This window comes from Calonectris borealis, chromosome 2 (genome assembly GCF_964195595.1).
Source record: "Calonectris borealis chromosome 2, bCalBor7.hap1.2, whole genome shotgun sequence".
Lineage (NCBI taxonomy): Eukaryota > Metazoa > Chordata > Aves > Procellariiformes > Procellariidae > Calonectris > Calonectris borealis.
This window is the reverse complement of record NC_134313.1, coordinates 89296814-89311316: the sequence shown is the minus strand read 5'-3', so window position 1 is coordinate 89311316 and position 14503 is coordinate 89296814.

Below are 14503 nucleotides of genomic sequence, written 5' to 3'. Positions count from 1 at the left end.
TTTCTTTGTATACATACTCTTATTGCATATAGGCACAGTGATAGTCTTCATTTATCAAGTTAATTGGAAATATGGATCATTTAATCCTGAAATGAGGTATAATTGTGATTTTAAAAAAAAAAAAGGTACCTCTTCTGTTAATGAAAATCATGGTAAGTAAAGATTGTGACATGCAGATCACATATGAACTAGTGTACCAATGCCATTGTTCACAAGTAAAATCAGCCAAGATTGTACTTATAAAATCAGGCACCTGTCCCGTATATTATTACAATATTCTTAAGGCACAGACTTTCTTACTGTGATCAGGACATAAAGAACTGCCTTTATTTTCATTTCTTTTCTCATCTGAGAATAGAAAATGGTTGCCACTAGGGTATTTTTGCCTCTACATTTTCTTAAAGCAATCAAAGTATTATACTTTAAATTAAAATTAAAAAAATAGAAACCTTAGAATCAAATATCCCCAATTTCTCAACACTCATATTTGAGAGTTAAGATAAAAGATATTAATGTGATATAATCCAGAGTTAAATAAAGGTACATAAGTAGTAAGGGAACTAAAATCAGCCCTGTAAGCAACCTTGTGTAAATTCAGATCTTTGGTAACATTTCCTTTTACCTCAATGGAGCACAGATTCAGCCTCTTCATTATTTTTTCCATCTTACGATTTTGGGGTCAACCTTCTACATTTTTAAGATTACCTCACTGTTTTGATACTTCTTTCTAGCAATATTTATGCCACTGCTTCTACAAATGCAAGGCTATCATGCCTTTTCTTAACATTCAATATATTTGAGACTCAAAATGAAAAATGATTGAATATAGTTAAAATAAAAATCATTATTGAATCCTTCATGTTCATATCTCACCAGTTGTACCTTTGAAATTACACCTTAGATGTGAAGTACTGTTAGGGCACTTTGCTTAACTAATAACTGTTTAGTTGAAGTCTAAGTGGAAGAATTATATTGGATCTAATAAGCCAGGAACTAATGACTTGCAGCACTTATATTAAAATACCACACATGTCTTTGCAATTTTGGGTTTCCTTATTCTTTTAGAAACAGTCTCTTCTCTAGAGCATATTAAATAGTATCACATAACTAACCTGAATAAATATATATGATGGACTTTTATGAGGGCTTTTACATTATTATGAGGTCTTTTTTATTGCTTTCCTCTCCCCTCCTCTTTTAACGACAGTATATTTGCCAGGTAAAGAATTTTATGCAATGCTTAGACAGTGCTGCGTTACCATGAATTCTGATTAGCCTAAGGGGTCATCTTTCAGTAGAAACTGCATAAAACTCAGTCCATTAAATTGTCCATTTCAAGCTTGCGGTAATGGCTTACGGTTTTGATTATATTAATTAGTGCACCTGCATTGCCAAACTAAATGCTTATTTTAAAGAACACAAAGGCTTCTTCTTCTGGCATAGAACTAGTTTATAGAGAAGAAACAGTAGAGGAGAAGATAGATTTAAAATTTAATAGATTAACTAAAATTTAATAGATTAAAAAAATAAAGTCTTTATGACAGATAAATTATTTTGTCAAAGGAGTTAGCATATCATATCAACTACAGTTTAAAAAAAAAAAACAATCCTAAATCATTACTTTTTAAATTGGCAACATCTTATTTTACTGCCTTTGGTCACAGAAGTCAATTTAACTGTTCATAACACAAAACCCAAAAGAATATGCTCATATCTTCAATGACTCCTGTAAATACCTGGAAAGTTACCGGTTTTCTAAGCCCTGATCTAGTCTAAAATTGTCTTGATTTCCTCTTCAGCTATAGTATGAAACATACATCACCAGACCCAGCTATTGATCTATCCAGCTTGATATCCTACACAAAATGATAAATCCTTGCATTTTGGAGAATATCTAAAAGATTCTCTATATCCCTCATACTTGGCCAGTCAAGGTTCAAATCAGATCAAGAAAAGGGTAGAAGCAGCAAATCTTCATGATCCTAGAAGTCACATACAAAAATGTCAAAACAGACTCAACTGCTACAAATAAACCACTCCGGGGCACCAGAATTGCAAGAGTATTGTACTTACAGACCTGTATTCACTGATGAGGGAGCAACTACCTTCTGCTTAGCACTGCGAAGGATGTCACACATGCTCCTGCATTATGTAACACGGTCACAGATAGTCCTCTGCAAGGGACCACTCATGGATCAGATGAGGGCTGAGTTAGCTCCTTGGGAGAAGGGACTCTAATTCATTCCTAGCACATGGAGCCCAGCCAGAAAGCTATTTCAATAATTAATCTGGACATTAATAGTGAACTACATCTCAGAAGCCTTACACCTTCCCAAAAGGAACAAAAATGGGTGAATTTTTTTGGTGAGAACAGCACCAATCATGTATGCTAGACTTTTGTCAGTCAGAGGCACAAAGTTGGCCTCACCTCCCTTCTAGGAAGGGGCAAGAATTCAACAGCCAAAAGTTGAATGAACCAATGGTACTAATATTGACAGTAATATATCTGACACTAATTGACCTGTATTACTTCTGGGCCTCCCATGTCTCTTTCCTTGGCTAAGCAACATCAGCTTACCATGTTTCTGTTAAGGACCTGCAACTTTTAGTTATCCACAGAGCCCATCCTTCCTTCCTTGACCTTCTCATGTCTAAGATGCATACATAACATGAAAGAACAAGCTAAAGGAAGTTGAAACTGCATCATGTAAGTTTTCATGAGCCCTCCCTAAAGTTCTTGGTATGACTTTCTGTCCTTGCTAAGGAGGTAAAGGTCTACACATAGATGTTAAAAAGGCATGCCAGTGAAGTAACATGCCTCTCCCATCTTCCCTCCTTGCCCTCAACACCTTTCCTACTTGTGAACAATAGCTCCCCTTCCTCCATCAGAAATGCCATTCAGTTTATGTTACTGCTTAGGTCAGGTGGCTAGTTATGAAGAATCCCTACATAATTCATAGGGACAGAAACTCTTTCAGGGACTGGTTCAGAGCAGATGTTAGCTTGAGTACTCTGGTCTCTCATTGCAGAAAGTTATGTGAAAGTCTGAATATGTGGCAACATGGCCTCCTACATCACAACTCTTTTGTTCCCGTTTTTCCCTTCATTCTTTAGTTAACACAACCAGTAAGTCATGTCTTAGTGTGGAGTGAGGGGGAGGGTGACACTGCTGATGGTTTTGTAATACCACTCTCAAAGAAAAAACAAACAAAACAAACCCCAACAAAAAACAACAACCCTAGAAACAGAACTCTCTTCTCTTTAAAAAGAGTATAAATTTGTACATGGTTTTGCACTACTGCCTGGTATAACGTCAAAGCTCATAACATAAATTTTCCTTTTTTCTGTTCTGATTTCTGATTACATCTGCCCCTGGCAAAAACTTGCCAAATGATCAGCACAGGACTGATATAGGCAGCAGTAGTGCAAGATTTCTATGCAGTGTCCCAAAGCAGCACTTGTAAGGTTTAAAAGATTCAGGGCTGGAAAAAAGAATGAGAAAAAAGGGAAGTTATATAGCTGCACAGCTGGGCTACCATAACCTGACCACACTAGACTGAGCAGGGTCATAAGTGCTCCACAATATATGAGGATGTTTAGTCCCCAGAATTGAAGAGGATAGATCTCTCTATTCCTAGCTATTCCTACCCTACCTCTTTGATGGTAAATTCACGTCAGGGAGTAGTGTGTGGGCTTTTTAGATTCCTTCAATATTGGCCTCTGTGTTCAAAGCAGTCATAAAGATATTGTTTGAGAGACAGCAATTCCTGGTCCAAAAACTTGCATTGTCTTTCAAAACATCGTTCTTATCATACGCATTGTTGCTATAAGCTTGCTCTTGACTACAGGATTATATCAGAAATACCTTAGCTTTTTTTTTTTTTGTCAACTTGGAAATAATGTTATAAATCTAACATGTTTGGATAGACCTTATTAAAATACATTGATTTTGCAATGACATAAGAAGAGGAGTTTAAATTAGAGCCTATCAGTCTTACTAGTTTTTCTCAAAATTGCAGTTTTGATACTCTTTTTTTAGAATCAATAACTTTGATCCAGGTAAGTAGAGTAAACAGATTTTTAAAAGTTAAACAGAGTTTGAAAGTCCTAAAGAACATTTTGTATACAGAGAACAAATATCTGTAATTACATCTCGGGCAAAACAGCCTGGGAGTTCTGGGTTGTTGAAAAGGCAACAGCTCTTGGTAGAAAAAATTAAAACTGGGTGAAAAATTGCCAGCATGACAGTTTTAAAAATAAAATTTTGTATTAATTTAAAAGCTTTTCATCAATTTTGACAACATTGTCATAAAATTATGAGAGAACATTTCACTTCAGCAAGATAGAATAAAGAGAAACAAAACCCTCTTATTTTAAACTTACATGTTAGGGAAGTTTACTGATATTAACATACTAACACACCAATAGGCCATATTTAATACATATTACCAATATATTGGGGAAAAAAAAACCACAACAGTAACATTAGATCAGAATGATACAAACCAAAATGGTGTTTAACTATATCCAAGCAAATAACAGTACATTATATAAAATATCTGAATACAAGAGAATTTATTTCCTTGTTCTTCTTCACCAAAATTATAAAAAAAAAGAGGTATTTATTTCTATTTAAAATTAAACAAAATCAACTGTTAGAATTTCCCAGAGAATGGACATTAAGTTAGCTGGTTTCAAGTTAGATGTTATCAAATATTATAGAAAGCAAGTGTACTTTGCTCTGCACTACAGAAATACAGATAGGTTCTATCTGATTTGTTGCCAGAAGGCTTACTACAACATTGAAGCTGATGTTCTTTTTTATGAAATTCTGAGAGTGAAAATCTGTCTCTCTGTAAAGTGATGCAATTCCAGTAAAATCAAAGGATTGTTGCCCACCTGTATTTGTACTAGCAAAAAATATGATGACAGACTTTTTGTATGTTGGTATAATATGGACATTTGGAAAGATTTACAGGCATATAAAAAGTAAAGCCAGAAAGAATATTTGTTCTTGTTAAAGCTAGGGCTGTTGCTGTTGTTGTGGTTGTGGAACACATTTGCATAGTCATTAGTAGACGTGATATAAGCATTATAGCAATTACATCAAAAACCATCTTTGATATCATTTCTCAAAGGCAATTTTATGTTGATGTCAAGAATCTGTGGAGGTCTGATTGATTTCAAACATGTTAGTGTTAGGTACTAATAGCAATATAACAGGCCAGTAGCTTTTACTCAAAGGCAGGTGTATACCAAGTTCTGTTTCATAGAGCATTTTGAAGATTTCATGTGTTGATAGAACATAAAACACAGGATGCATGTCCTATCCAGATGACATCTCAGGTTTTGTTCTAGAAAAAAAACTCTTTTCTGATGTCCCTTATGTATTACTCCTGTGGTATGAAAGAAACAAAAGGCTACCTTTCATGGTAGTGATGATACCAAGCACTATAACAGGTTTATCATGTCATGATAGTAAATCAAGTGGGAATAGAAGTTTGGATTAAAAAGAAAGCAGTTTTCCTTTTTCATTCACATGGATGAGAATATTAACAATATTGTCCTTGAATTTTGCCTCTGATTTTACATATTCACAACTTGATCTCTTATAGCTTCAAGCAAAAAGCAATGATTTTCAGTGAAAAATCAAATCAATTGTTCAGATCATACTCCAAAACAACTTTGACTTTATACTTTTCTCAGCTTAATGAGTCTCTGATAAGTGAAAATATTAACTAAATTTTAAAAAAAACCCTAAGTCTGATATTAAAACTATCATTCTTGTGTATTTCCAACAGAACCGAACCCAGTATTTGCTTCTATCAGATGTGGATGTGAAATGAAAGCCAAATTTACTCTGACTTTTTTTTCAGCTTTCATTCTAAAAGGATTTTAATATTTTCTGAGTTAAATGGGTATGTATACATATATATAATTTCATGCACATACGTGTTTCTTTAGAAGAAATAAAAGATTACATACCATGTCTGAATCAGGTTAGACAACATCTAAACAATTCGCCAACAAAAGCAAATGCTCAGAATGCCTTATACACACAGTACAACTATTTCATTACTTTTACGTCTGAAAAAAGCCTGCACTCATATGCAGCAGTCCATGCCTTACTCTGACAGTGAAAATAAATGACCAAAATGCAAGAGGAAAAACCAGATGTATTTAAATGACAAATAACCATTCCCTCTGAAATTCTAAGTAGTGTGAAATGGAGAAGTCACAGCAGATTAAAAAACAAATGGGAAGCAGAAATTCCATCAGATTGCCATCAAAGATAAAGTTCTAAGAAAAGCGATCTCCCATGTTCTTTCAAGCTCTTGACACCCTTTGCCTCACAGCAGATGAAAGAATTACAAGGGCTGACTTCTTCTGGAACACTGCAGCAAGGAGCAGACGAAATGGGATTGTCATTGTCCCCCAAGGACCAGAAGACAGCTGGCCTACTAATTCTTAAAGACAGTGCCATTACTTGGAAGGCTGGAGTCATGGGCAAATGCCCTAGCTTCCTTCTATTTCACTATTGAAAAGTAAAGGCTACTTCTGAAATATTTGTGCGTCTGAATGTAGTCAGTTCACTGTAGCTACCATACAATTTTTGCCATCTTTGGCCACAAAACAGTCTGGCTGTACACTTTTATTCTAACCTCTGGATCCATGCTATACTTCCAAATACCAGTGAATTGGAAACTGCATGGAGATCACATAAGCATTTAATTCAAATGATATTTGAGGGGATACAGAATGACAGCAAGTTAAAAAAAGGTCCTGTTTTTAAGCAGAACAGCTGAGTCCTCGACTGAACACTTTTAGGGTTAGCTGAGAGGAGCTAGCTCACTAGCATGTTGTAGGGTAACAATACAATGCTGAGTCAAGAAGCCCTGCCATGAGTGCACCCTGAAACCTCCATTATAGTAGTTAACATTATGGAAGAATAAATGCCACAGTAGCAGTACCAAGAGAACAATAAAGCAAGCAACAAACAAGTGGATCAAGTTGCCACAGAATTTCTCCAAAGCAGTCTTGGAAATCTTTTCAAAGTTTGAAAGCCTATCATAAATTTTGTGTAACACTTTCATCATAGATTTGCTAAATTGTTCTCTGAGATAACTAATAGAATGACAGCAGTGGAATGCCATAATAGTCTTGGAGGATTAATCATATCATTGCAAATCAGCCTTCCTTAGCTACTTATTCAGAACTGACCTTTAACCACCAGACTGACATTCCTAAGCCCAGTTGTGAATATTTCATCATCTGGTGAATTCCACTGAACCACTAACACTCTCTAAGTACATCAAACTCAACTTTGGTTTTAGTATGCCTTCAAATGTTACTCCTGGAACTTTTTGCTTTATAATGAACACTGCCAAAATTTGCCATAAAAAATAGTGCTTATTTATCCAAACATAATAATTCACTTTTCTTTTTTCTTTTGACATACTATACTTTTCTTTTGACATTTGTTTCTAGCCTCCTTCTCAGCCCCCTTCATCTGCCTTGCTAATGTAAGGCTAACAGCCAGAAATAAGACCACTTTGAATGTCTCCCTCTCTTTTGGCTGTCTGAATAGTTTCCAAACAAAAGATTTAATGTAGCAGCAGAAAAGGAGATGTGGGTGTTGTTAGGTTATGTGATGAAAGGCTCATACGCAAACACACACACATGGAGCAGAGAGGCACAGTGCCAGGCAGGGGAACCCCAATAACTGCTCTGAGAAATGAACTCTGGGTTTTCCCAGAGCTGTTCCAGGAAGTCTCAGGCCCCGTGTCAAGGTGGGACACCCATCACCATGAGCCAATGCAGTGGCTCTGAAGATCACCTTTCCAACTGAGGGGGATCACTGCCCAGGAGTATGGGGCACATTATGGGATGCAGGGGAAGAGCTTTTGGGCATTGCATAGGACATTATAGGATGTTTAGGGGACGAACCAAAGATGGAAAAAGGGAGGGATCAAGGTGGTTTGGGGAGGAACAAGCATGGAAAATAGAGGAATAAGAGGATAAAAGGAGCTAGTCACATGTAACCAGGTGACTGGTCAGTACATGTCTGGCCATAGCATGCAGTCAATGCAGTCTTCCCTGTCCTCTTATTAAATGCCATTTCTAACTCATGTCTGTTTATGGGGGTCTGAGTGCCAGCAACTGAAGTGAGTGCGAGTATGCAAGTGAGTGTGAGTGGTCTGTATGAGCAGCTGAAGGGGGCCTGTGGCCTCAGGGGCTCATTTGTCCAGGTGCCAGCAACTGGGAAGATTTGGATCCGGGGGCAACCAATGGGTAAGCTGAGTGCCTAAGCCCAGCTGCAGGAGGGATCCACATTATGTGTGCACATGTACATGCGTGCACATGTGTGCATGTGTCTTTCCCACTTCTGGACCTTCCTCATAGTCAGCCATTGAGGGGAATAGGATGAGGCCATTGGTGCCATTTGAGCTGGTGTGAAGGCTAACTGTATCTGTGACACAAATATATGTCTGATCTATGTGTCCAGATGTGTATATATGTGTATAGGTGGTATACGCTTGTGGTTGAATATGTGCCTATTGTGAATCCTTGCTTGGTTTTGCTACTACTTGGACCCAGGGCAGGGAATTGCAGCAGCCTCACTTCTGTCAGACTATGCCGTGTAGTAACTCCCTAACATTAGCGATCATAATATATGTTAGCAGATGTGAAAAGCACACTAAAATCAAGAGAGGTGCATATATGAATTTAGATAGATGGCCACGGAGAGAAACTGAGAAGAAAAACATTTCTAAAACGGAATACCCAATCGCTTTTTATCATAGCATACCAGACTTTTAGGTCTTTCTTACCCTTCCAAATGTTTAATTTCCTCATACGAACAATTCAAAGATGAGTACATGTAAGCCAGGAGGCCTAAGACCTAAGAGAGAACTGTGGGTCATCCCAGAAAACTGTAGAAGGAAATCCAAAACTCTGTTGACGTTTGGTGCAAAGAAAGGGATTTGAGTGAAAGAGACTTTGGGGCAAGCTTTCATCCTAATCGAATGGGTCAACCTGCAGATTTAGGACAGCAGAGTCCTAGGTAAAGAAAATGCCCCTTGTGAAATCTGTAGACAGCAGACTGTGTGGGGTCCAGTAGTCTGTGATATTCTTTAAGAAGTGAAAAAGTCACTGAAAAGTGCCCTGCTTCCAACAGCAGGAGGGAATGGGGAGGTCAGCAGGGCACTGGCTAAAGCCTGGCTATTGCACAGAGGACAGGGGAGGCAGGCGGTGCCCAGGATTGCCACCGGCAGTCAGGGAGTCGAGCAAGAGGAAGACTGCTGCAAGAAGACGACACATTCCAGCTATTCAACAGTTTCCTCACGATAAAAGAAGAAAGACGACATTAAATTCATGTCATTTGGGAAAACAAATACTATTAGAGCCTACATTTCTCCTTCCCTCTCTTTTTTTCATTTCTCCCTCAACAACAGGGTCTTCATTTCTTGATTCGCTGCTTGTGAGGAGGCAGCAAAGGTCACTAAGCAATCAATTTGGTCTCGTTTTCCCAGATTTTGGGATAGAACTCAGGCCAGTGTTTAATTATGGCACTTTGAAATTGAAGCTGCTTCCCATTGCTAATCAGAGCATGGTAAATCAACTATGCATATACATGAATAACATCTGCATGTGTGCACATATATATCTAATTCAGGACAGACAACTACTCTTAGGAAGAAAGACACATTGCACACACATTTTGTATATATACACATATATAAATATATATAAAATAAATGATTTGATTAAGTTCTCAGCTTGAAAATAATATATTAATTCAAAAAGACAATTACTTATGAAAGACCCATGACAATACTTCAACTTCTGTTTTCAGAACATACAATATTTACTTGTGCCTCAGATATCCCTGAACACCTAATTAAGTTAATATTTCCTTTTTGCTCAGTATGGTAATCTTTCTACTAGAAGCGAAAAGGTATTCTATCTCTAAGGCAACTGGTCTTATCAAAGAAGTAGTGAAAATAGCAGGCATTTATTACTGACTGGATTTTAAAAATGTCTTCATCAGCCTGTTAAGCTGTGTATACTCTGAAGTGAACGAATTGTGATTAAAATGCTGAATTTCCATTCTGGAAGAAATTCTAGAATTTTGAAAACATTTTAGTTTGCAAGCAAAACTGTGAGTGACAGAATTCCTTGTGGAAGGAAAATTTCTTTCAGGGGAAAAAAATGCATTCTAGCTTAGCTTTTCTAAAAATTAAACAAATTAAACAAAGCCTGACCCAGCTGGGACCCAGTAGTCTGCCTCTAGCTGTGGTAAAAGCCTAGCAAAGTGTAGAAGAAGAAACAAGAATGCTTATATTCTTAAGAACAGTTTCATGATATTACAACTGAGGTTCGTTTGTGCTGGATCATACCACAGGGACACCGGGTTTAATATTCAACTTCCAACAGCTGGCATCTGCTGCTTTAGAGAAAGAGGAACAAATATAATTCTCCTAATTATCTGAATCATTATTCTTCTTACTTCATAAACTACATCTGCCTCCTGGGTTTGTTTTATACTGATCTCAGTTTCTACCAGTTGTCTGCAAATCATTACCAAAATCTTGTCCTTTTCTTCAGGCCTTGTTCTTTCTCTCTCTTTGAGGACCAAACATAACAAGTGAGCATATTTAATGCTGCAGCCATGCCAGATTTATGTGTATTCATCAACAAACACATCCCTTTGGATCTCTGTCAATAATGCTTACATATTCCTTTAAGACTCTGCCTTTCATGCCTTTCCATCAGAAGTCTCATTTTTTTTTTTACTTATTGCTTCATTTGCTTACAAGTTTCAGACTTTAAGCATCAACTCTCTGCTGCATTGTAGAATATTACTAATCCTAGAATATCCTTGTTAAAAAAAGCACCTATATTGTTGCACATAGACATATTTTAAGTTTTTAGTTTTCCTTTAATGTAAGTGCTTGCATGCATCGAACGTCTTACTTCTTTATTGTCATGACCACTGCTGCAGCATTACTTGCCTAATCACTCACTAAGAGTGGGTAGTACTCTGTGTGCTTTCTGTGGAGTGAAGCAATGTCTGGTACACTTATGGGTGTCATAAAATCATTCACGGTAGCATGCAACAATGTGTTTATGTCCTCAGACTGTACTTACAGTGGATCATGAAAAACTTCCAACAAAAACAGATTGGAATGGGAATGGAAGCTTTTGGAGCAAGGACTGTCTCTTAATCTGAGTTTATGCAGTATCTGGCATAGTATAACTTTGCTCCTGCCAATCCAAAGGTCCTGCTATACTCAACATGACTGATGGTGATTTGAGTATATTAAAAAAAACCCATCAACTGCAAAATTTAAAATGTTACTTTTCCATTGTGTTGATCAATCTGTTACTAAGCAGTCAGACACTAGATTATTCTCTTTATCTACACCTTTAATCCTCTGTCATACACTCTGAAAAGTGATATAGGTTAGGAGTAATTTCTGGATGAAAAATAGGACATTAGCTATATCTAATGTAAATGAATTAAAGAACATTTTTTAATCAAAATCTCAACACATCTCAGGATCTCAAACATATTGTAAGAACTGGCAGGGGTTTTAGTAAAGAAAATTATTAATATTATGAATTTTCAACAATACCATTGAGATTATAAAGGGGAAAATGAAATATTTTGAAAAACCTACAGAAAGACATCAGGAAATCAAAAAAGATTTGGCCAAACAAGCAGAGCAGGAATACTGACTAATTTAAAATTTGGAAACTAAACACTGAATACTAATAAGAGTACATACTGGGTCTATTTTGAATTGGCAAGGATTCAAAGTGTTTTGCAGATTAGCTATTTTTCCCTGGAACAGGTATAAAATTTTAGGTACAAAGCCTATATTATTAACATACTGTGAGAAGAATCCCTCAGTTTGAATATCAAATTATCATAATCTGCAGTGTTTTTGAATTACACTGTGGATATTGCTACTGATGAAAAAATACAGTACTTAAAATGGCTGCACATGTGGCTACTCTAATAATTATAGTGAATTCTTCTAGTGGTATTGTTACTGGTAGCAATAGAAGCAGTAGCTTAGACTTCTCATAGACTTTAATTGACTCCTGAATAAAGTTAAAAGGAATCCTCTGTGTAAGTTATCAGACTGCCTATCAGATGGGCAAATCTAGTAACAAATTCAAAATTCCTCACCAGAATGAAAAAACATACCCATTCAGCAAGTCTCTTGGAAAAAACAAAAGGAGCATGTTTCATTCTTCCCAATAAGATTAGTCAGGGCAGTAAAAGGCCCTCATCCCAGTCCTGGTTACTGCCAGACACAGACTTTCCAGGCAGAGGTCATTGGGTTGCCTCACCACCTTTCTTTCCCAACAGAACACAGTAAGCATGGTGTGTGCCCACATGGGATTCTGCAGCAATCATGCAGCCTCCTCCCAGCTGCATCTGGCTTGTGTACTTTGTAAATTATATAAGACTCAGAAATGTTTTAACCTGCCAAGAGTTAAATGCAATTCTGCATTGGATTTCCTTAATTTAACTAGTTTTTAAAGTGTTACAGATCCTTCCTTCTCCTTCAGTCAGGTAGTTTTGCTCTTGAGATATCAGCAGTGCTGGTACTTATGGCAGACCAGAAGCAAGATGTTTGCTTAAAATTTTTAGTACCTATTCTGACCATTTTATGTAAACAGACTTGTCTGCCTCAACCAGAACTGTGTCCAAATTCATGTGGTTTACATTTCAATATCTGTGAAAGAACAGTGCTTTATTGGATAACATCTTGAACCAGATTTTAAATGGATTTAAGTATGTAATGGTTGAGAAAAGTGAGTACTGGGATTATCAGACAGTACTGAAAAAAATTATATATTTAACTCTTATTCATTTAATTGGGAATTGAGTTTTGAAATCTTCTGGAAATCCTATTGAGCAAATAACTATCTTTTAATGAAAATATTGTGGCCATTATAATCTAGAAATGTTTTTTGGAAATATTTTATCTGAATATCTATACATGGTGTCCAAAAGATATAAAGGACTTTTTTCCCCGTCATGTTTTTAAATGAATAATGAGAACTCAGGTGATCATTTTCGGCTGTTACCTCAATATTTGGTACTCATGGCATTTCTGTTGCCTCCAGTCACAATAAAGATTTGCTCCTTAACTTATGTAAGTAATAGCTACAGATATTTTTACATCATCCGAGGAGGTTCAGGTCACAAATGTTAGGTTCTTTATTCTTCATTCCAGTCCTTGTCTTACTGATGTGAGTTACTTCCAACACTGCTTAAAAAGTACTGCTATAGTTCCAGGACCCAGCTTTATTCTGCTCTGGATAACAGAGAATAGGATACAACATATAACAGCTTTGACAAAGAATTATCTTGCAATTAACATCACAGAAAGTGGGTCCTCTTATTGGTCATACCATTCCAAACCTTACATTTTTTAAATTATTTAAGTATTTTCATAAATAATGTAGTGAACTACAAATTCCACTGTATAACTGTGCTGGAAACATTGGGTGAAACATGCAAAATTGATTTCCAAAGTATAGCAAAGATTTTCCTCATGAATGCATTTGCTCCTCAGAGAATGAAAAGGAAAGAGAGAAAAACCTGGTTCATTAAGTTGTCCTGCAACCAAAAGCAGAAACATCCGCTAAAATCATGAGCGACTTGATGGCTAGACACGGCAAGGGAAATGAAGAATGAGATGTGCATTTCACTTTGTCTTAAGTTTCACAGACTTACAAGAAGAATATTGTTTCAAATGCTATTCTTAATGCATGCCTTTGATCTGAAATATAGGCGGAGAAAGTATTGTATGGGGTCAGTCATAATAGGTACTGCTAAATAACTATTTGTAATCTACCTTTCTGTTTACATTTGACTGTTTGCTATTACAATGTCGAGAAAGTTCTTTGAAGGCAAGAAACAAAAAAGAAAAGCATATGCTTGGTTACCTGTAGCATGTTTAGCCACACAAATACTACGAACACATGCTCTGTCAGATTTGACTGTCTTCCAGATCTGACGCTGAGGATATGAAAGGGAATTAAAACTGTAGAAGGCATATTTTTACCTATTTTCCATGTAACTCCCACCTTTTCTGGTCCTTTGCTTGTTCATGAAGACTGAAAATTCATCTTACACATTTACTATCCCACTGAAAAATGCATTTCAGGGGTCATGATAGATTACCATAATCATGGCTGAAATTGTACATAGACTTTAGATGAAATTTCAGTGAGCAAATATGTGCCTCTGCATAAGCCCATTTGATCATATAACTTGAACTTAGTGGATTTTACTCTTCTGCTTTTGTTGCCTTGTATTACAAGACCACAGCAGTATGATTACTTAACGACTGCAAAGTCTGTTCAAACGAATTTATTTCCTATAGATTTCTCAATGCCTTGAGGAATTATCTAGGGAAACAGAGCCTCACATGAACAAACTGGGCAGGGAATAGCTAGGAGAAAAAAATTTGCAAAA